This window comes from Bos grunniens, chromosome 3 (assembly GCF_055505025.1).
Source record: "Bos grunniens cultivar Pamir isolate PY7600 chromosome 3, Bosgru_T2T1.0, whole genome shotgun sequence".
Lineage (NCBI taxonomy): Eukaryota > Metazoa > Chordata > Mammalia > Artiodactyla > Bovidae > Bos > Bos grunniens.
In genome coordinates this window covers 30,480,568-30,488,039 of record NC_141167.1, presented here as the reverse complement: position 1 = coordinate 30,488,039, position 7,472 = coordinate 30,480,568, and the positions used below count along the sequence as shown (strand labels likewise).

At 46.3% G+C, this 7,472-nt stretch overlaps 1 long non-coding RNA gene across 1 annotated transcript; it reads left to right on the top strand.

The window, feature by feature from the left end:
• Positions 1 to 2,858: 2,858 nt before the first annotated feature.
• LOC147375412 (uncharacterized) lies at positions 2,859 to 7,472 on the top strand. Its single transcript, XR_015161533.1, has 4 exons — positions 2,859 to 3,884; positions 4,463 to 4,620; positions 4,935 to 5,132; positions 5,302 to 7,472. It is a non-coding gene; the product is annotated as an uncharacterized LOC147375412 (long non-coding RNA).

The following is a 7,472-nucleotide window of genomic DNA, read 5'->3' as shown; positions in this document are numbered from 1 at the left end:
CCCATGCCACATTCCTCTGCTAAGTCCAGAACCAAAATTTTAATTTCTTTTGTGGGAATAAGGAGTAGCCCCTGTGAGAATAAAATACACTACTGACCAAAGGGGAGGGGATGAAAAGGGAGTCAATTTGGTCATTGCTAAAATAAAACCAGGGAGCAAGGCCCACAGCTGCCTCCCCAGGAAGTCCTATTACTACGGACAATGGCCCAACTGTTCTCCCCTGCCCAAAGAAACCATGCAGTCTCGAACCTGGGGGCCACTGACTGTCTTTTTCTATTTCTTTCCTTGAAACACAATTTATTGGAAATACTTCCAGATCTCCAGGGGGAAAACAAAAGGCTGGCAGTAAAATGAAACACCTAATTAACAGAGAGAACTGCTCCACTGTTTCCAGAGAACTTTCTGCAAGACTCCTGGCTTCCTGAAGAGAGAATTAGGGGAGGGGAACCCAAGCAGCACTGAGCCCCTCTTATTGTGCACACCATAGTGCCAGAAGGTAGCATAGAGTAATGATGATGAGCACTGGCTTTAGAGTCAGGCTGCCTGGGTTCAAATCCCACCTTTGCCACTTACTAGGACAAAGCCCATAACCTCCCTGGGCTTATGAAATGAGGATAATTGTTGTCCTTCTTAAGGTTATTGCAAAAGTCAAGTGAGCTAATTCATTGAAGTGATTAGCATACCTAGTACTGTGAGCTAAATATTAGCTATTATAGTTATATGTCAGGTGAGTTCATTATCTAAGTCTGGATGCTGCTGCTAAGTCGCTTCAGTCATATCCGACTCTGTGCGACCCCATAGACAGCAGCCCACCAGGCTCCTCCGTCCCTGGGACTCTCCAGGCAAGAACACTGGAGTGGGTTGCCATTTCCTTCTCCAATGCATGAAAGTGAAAAGTGAGGTCGTGTCTGACTCTCAGCAACCCCGTGGACTGCAGCCTACCGGGCTCCTCCGTGCATGGAATTTTCCAGCAAGAGTACTGAAGTGGGTTGCCATTGCCTTCTCCAAGTCTGGATGAGGGATCATTATATCCAATTCACAAGTTCATGGTGAGATTAGGCTGGAAAGTTAAGCTGTCTGCCTACATGGTCAAACTAGGACTAAATTCATAGTTGTGCAATTTTAAAGCTTGAGATATTTCCAGAATATCATGCTGCCTACTTCCCCTATGAGAGAGCTTTCTCGTCACTGCCTTCACTGGTAGCCTGAGAAGTTTCACCATTGGCCTCAGAGTCTCCTGCCTCTGCTCGTGAACAAATACCCACCATGGGGACTATGATCAGAGGACTCAGGGACAAACAACCCTCTGCAGACCATATCTGGACTGTTAGCATAAAGAGGGGATTAAAGACATGAGGAAAGCAAGAGGGGGGAAAAGGGGGCGATAACAGGAAACAATCTGCTCTGATTGCATGTTTGTTTCTATGCTTGTGTCCAGCCTTTATGTTCAGATACTAGATAGCAGGATAAAGCTGAGTCTCACTTGGGACAACAAATTTCTAATGAGTGTCCTTGAAGTCTCATCCCAGTGACTTTTTCAACTTTCATTTATCATTTTTCAAATCAATTTAAGGCCTTGGTAACCAGCCTACTTCCTTCTCCAGTATTCCCCCCACCTGCCTTCTGCAGAAAACCATCAAGTAAAGCATCTGACAAGATGCTTAGTGCTCAGTCGGTGTCCGGCATTGTAAGATGGCTCCAAGACCAGCAGGGCACTTCCAACCAGTCCCAATGGTTTTATCCAGCGTCCAAAACAGCTGTTCCCCTGGGGCTTGAGAAGAACGCATTTGGACAACCCTTTCCCGTCCTTCCTCACCTCCCCCTAGGAAGTCCTCTCCTCAGCCAAATTGGCCAGGACCACAGGCCTGCTGCATTTGCGTGTGTGTTTGTGTGTGTATGAGTGTCTTCCCACTGGGAAGCTGGCTCATGAAGTCTCACCCCTTCCCCCTGCCCCAAATTAAAACAAGCTGGTTGCAATTGTGAGCAAACTCAGCTCACACCAGCTGGGCCCTGCTTGCAGCATGAAAATGCTGTTTCATGTTCAGATGCAAATAACTATTTCCTCTCTAGAGCGTGCCTGGACTGTGTTCTAATCTGAATGGGGAGCAACAGGGAACAGAGGCTCTGGAAGAACATGAGGCTGGGACGGGTCAGCAGTGATTCTGCTGTCCTAAACTTTCTCTGAATTCAGGGAGTGGTCAATGCCCCACAGGAAGTGTGGAGGACAGAAGGGTGATGTTTCCAGCATTTCCCGCAGCTGTGCCTACCCATCCCATTGCCAGCCCCTGAGGACCAGCACTTGTGGCCTCTGAACAGGTTCTCCTGCCTCCTGGCATGTCCTCTAAAAATGCCTGCTGCCATAGTGATTCCATCACTCATTCACTCAAATGTCAGTTCCTGGACACTAAACTGTACCGGATACTGCTGCAGGCATGATCAGAATCACACAGCGGGTGGAAGGATCCGTCCTTAGGAGGCCTGTGTTCTAATGGTCATTCTCATGAGTAGTTCTTAACTTACCTCTATGCTCAAAAGTCCTCAATGGCTCCCTATGGCCAACTGAATGAAAATTAAACTTCTTAACACAGGCGGGGCCCTCCAGGCTCACACCCAAACCCATTTACCCAGTCCTGAATTTCATTGTTCACCAGTCCTGAGTGTTGACAGGCCTGCATTCAGGACAGAAGAGAGAGCCTGGAAACAGAAGAAAGAGTCTGGAGTGGGTGATAGAGACACCTACGGTTTAGTGGATGGGGAAGCTGAGCTGTCGGAAGCAAGGTCCTAGAGCAACACCCCACCATGTGTGGCAGATGGTGGCCATCTCCACTTCCGGGGGAGAGGGGGAGGTTACCAGTTATAGGGGAAATGACATCAGGTGGGCTCATTTGTTACCAGGAAAACTGGCGGAGAGGCATGGCCCTCATGGTCCCTTTGATAAGCTCTCATGGTGGAGATTTCTGATGAGACGTTCTGATATTCTGATCAGAACAACTAAAACAGTCCCCAGCTGGGGAAAGTGTGTGGGCTGGTCAATCAATGAAGGTGCACCAGGGAAGTACAGGGAGCAAGAGTCGAGTCATCCTGGGTGGCTGACCGTACAATGAGCCTGTTGAATATCCACCCACCCTGCAAGATCCAGCTCCAGTGTCATCTCCTTGAAACCATCCAGGATCCCCCAGTAGGAATGAACCCCTCCTTCCTCTACATCCTCACAGCAAGATCCCAGCAACTAACAGTAAGGGTAAATCGCGGAGATCATCCAAAACTCCAAGGCAACCCTTCAATAGTCCCTTCCTTCCCAAACCGAAGTGTGTGTTAAGACTAATTAATTCATATTGTGGTGAACATGACTCAGATTCCTTGATGTGTGACTTTACTAAAATCTACTGAGGGCCTGATATGAAGAGCTGACTCATTGGAAAAGATCCTGATGCTGGGAAAGATTGAAAGCAGGAGGAGACAAGGACAACAGAGAATGAGATAGTTGGATGGCACCACTGACTCAATGGATGTGAGTGAGCAAACTCCAGGAGATGGTGAAGGACAGGGAAACCTGGTGTGCTGCAGTCCATGGGATCACAAAGTGTCAGACACGACTGAGTGACTGAACAACAACAGTTGAGGGCCTAATGTGTGCCAGGGACTGTGCCACATGCTTTATTTCTTCTTGTCTTCTCTGCTTCTATATATGGATGAGGAAACCAAATTCAGACTGGAGAGGTTATTTACCTAATGTCACCCAGCTGGCATTTACCTCGCCATGTCTCCCACCTGTAGCACACACAGTCTCCAGGGCACAGAGGTGTATGGTACAGGGCAGAGGGCTGTGCAAAGTTACAGAATAAATACTGGACCTATACCTGGGGCATCCTTTTCACTTACTGGTAAGTAATTTGAATACTATTTGATTTAAGAATATCTTCAATTAATACAAGTGTTTCCCTGATACTTCAGTTGGTAAAGAATCTGCCTACAACGCAGGAGACCCTGGTTCGATTCCTGAGTCAGGCAGATCTGCTGGTGAAGGGATAGACTACCCACTCCATTATTCTTGGGCTTCCCTTGTGGCTCAGTTGGTAAAGAATCTGCCTGCAATGCAGGAGACCTGGGTTCAATCCCTGGGTTGGGAAGATTCCCTGGAAACAGGAAAAGCTACCCACTCCAGTATTCTGCCCTAGAGAATCCCATGGACTATATAGTCCATGGGGTCACAAAGAGTAGGACATGACTGAGCAACTCTCACTTGCTAATTAATACAAACCCAGATGTTGCATATTATAGAGTGGAATTTTAAGACTGCATAAATTTTAAGCATGAAATGCAAGTCTTCAGATCCATTTTGCACCAGAGAAGGGCACTTGGGGCTGCGCTCCAGGCCTCTCAGCTGGCACGCATTCAGGCTCCTGTGACATGAGGGCTACTTGGATGGAAAAGCTTTCTTTAATGTTACACTTTCCTGAAGGCAGAAACACTGATGGCAACAGATGAAGGCACATAGAAAGTGAAGAAGAAGGTGGGAGAAAGAAGCCTTTAAAAATACAGACATTCAAAGAAGTACTGAGGCCTGGGAGCACTGGGGCTGTGACCATGAGCCCTCCATGCATCTGAAGGAAGGACATGGTAAGAAATAATATTTCTGATAGTGGGCCATCCAAGAACAAAAAGGAGGGGCAGCTAATGATTTATTATATTCTGTATACTATTTTCAAAAGACAATGACATCAGGCATTTGAGGAAACGTTCCACTTAAAACAGTTCAAACTGTTAAAACACGGGTGCTTAAAATACTTAAGCATTTTCTTACTGAACAGTGCATGTCTTTGCCCCCCTAAGATGTGGGCCCTGCATGTGACGGGTAACTAACTGATGTGGCTGGCTGAATGATGTGCTCTTGATGAACTGATTCCTTTTACATAGCATCTTCTGTTCTGTAGAGACCTGAGCTGCCTGGCCCTAAAGAAAAGCATGATGGTGGAAATTCAGTCACTGTGTCAAGAAACAGGAGGAGTTTACATTGTGGAGGGCTGTGAAAAGGAGAGAGTCCTGTGTCCCTCAGGGACTCTACTTCTCATAATTTAGAATTGATTCTAGCAGCTATTGACTTGGCGCAATGCTGGGTTTCCTGAGTACAGGTGAGTTCTGAAAAACATGTGTTTTCATTTTCATTGTGCTAATTATCTGGAAAAAAACAACTCAAATTTAATATAGGCCACATGAGCCAACACATCCTCCCCTCCTACAGCTTCACGGCCATTCCTACCTTGGTTACCTAGTCACAAACTTCATTTCTCTATATCCCAGACTTGACTTCGGGATGTTCCTCAACACAGTACTCAGGCAGATGCTACTGATGGACCAGAGCTGGCAAGAGAAAAGAGCCTTTGTTTGACCTCCCTGATCTGGAGCCCAGACATTAGATGAAGGACGCTGATGGAGTGCCTTCTTTACATATGCCTTGCCTCACACTGACTGTAATGAGAAGTCTGACTATGCCTCTCCAAATGTCTTCTGTGGCTTCCCATCCCTACAATCCACACACCTCCATTGTCTGTACTGGCCAGACTCTGACGCTCCTCTGTGCCACAGTCACACAGTGGCCCTGCCGTCCAGCCCCTGAATGGTGTTCCCATCCATCATCCACCACCTCCCTGCCTTTGCACACCTGCTTCTTTGGCCTGGGACAACTTCCTCCTCTCTTACCTAGAGCAGTGGTTCTCAAATTTCATCAGACCTCAAGGACAGGTTAAAACACAGATGGTCAGGCTCCCATGGCCAGTTTCTGATTTTTTCTGACTGGGATGGGCCCTTAAGATAGACATGTCTCGTGATTTCCTAGGGAACGCTAGTGCTTCTAGACTAGAGAATACACTTGGAAAACTATGCAGGCCGATCAAGCTCAACTAAAGCTTCGCTTCTTCTAGGAAGCCCACCCTGACTGGCCTCCTCCCCAGCTGTTAGGTTCCCGCCTTGGACCCCCACATCCCCGTTACTTACTCTGTCCTTTCATAATGAAGCGTTATGAAGAAACCTGTTGATGTGTCCATATTCCCTCTCAACAGTAATCTCCCTGAGACTTGAGCTTAACCATGTCTTTGTCATCTCCATACCCCTAATGCCTCACACCTGAGTACACAGGACAGGCTCATTAAAAAATTTTAAATGAATACAAACCCTCAGGCAAGCAGATGGAGATATATTTAAGAAAAAGCATGATATAATCAGGAGGAATATTATCACTGTGGCTCATCCTCTCTTACCTGGAAGACTGCCTCAGTTTCCCCCCTGTTCTCTAGGCATCTAGTCTCAATACCTCCCTGTCATTGACCATACTAACTCTGCCACACTCCTGCCTAAAACTCTCTTATGACTCCACATGGCCATCAGGAAAGGGACCAAGTTCCTCATCCTAGCATTCAAAGTCCCCAGGTTTGGGCCCCAACATAATTTTCCAGCCTCATTCTCTTATACACTATGTTCTCAGTCTCCCAGACTTTATCCTTCTGTGCCATTTCCTCTCTAAATAATACTCTCCTCCTTTTTCTTCCTGGAAAACTCCTATTCATGCTTCAAGACTCAAATCAAATATTATCTTGTGTATGAAACCTTCATAGATTAGTCTGGGCCTAGTAACTTATTTTCATAACATGTAGTATTTAAAGCTAGGGCAGGTCTCCTTACAACCTGAAAAAAAATCTCATCCCTGCTTGTCCAATGCACAAGCCCAATGAGATCCAGAGCTCCTTTTCAGTGGGATCAAAACGTGTTTACATAATCAAATAATCAGAAAAGGAAAATCTTGCGAAATTGACTGAACAAATGGGGTGACTTCAGAGTCCCCTCATGGACTTGCATGAAAAGCAGAAATTCAAGAGGCCTTTGCAGCCTCCCACTTTGCGCATGCGCGCGAGCACGCACACACACACACACACACACACACACACACACACACACACAATCTGTAGAGAGAATCTGAGAGTAGATAGAGAAGGAGACAGACATACAAGCTCAGAGATGCAGGAAGAAACAAAGGTGAAACAGAGGGGGAAGCAAAAGACAGTGGAAAAATGAGAGAAACTAAACAGAAAAAGAAAGAGATGGACTTCCCTGGTAGTCCAGTGGTTAAGACTTAACCCTCCAATGCAGGGGCGTGACGGTTCAGTCCCTGGTCAGGGACCTAAGATCCCACATGCTTCGTGGCCAAAAAGCAAACACAAAACATAAAACAGAAGCAATATCCTAACAAATTCAATAAAGACTGTAAAAATGGTCCATATCCAAAATACCACAGAAAAGGAGAGAGCAAAAACAGCAAAAAATAAGGGAATGAAAACAGAGAAAGGTGTAGCAATACAAGAGAAGGAGGAAGAGGTGGGAAAGGAGAAGGAAAAAGGGGGAAGAAAAAGATAGACACTTTGACCAAAAAGCCCAGAGAGACACAAACACATGTGCAGATGAGAGCTGCAATGGGAAAT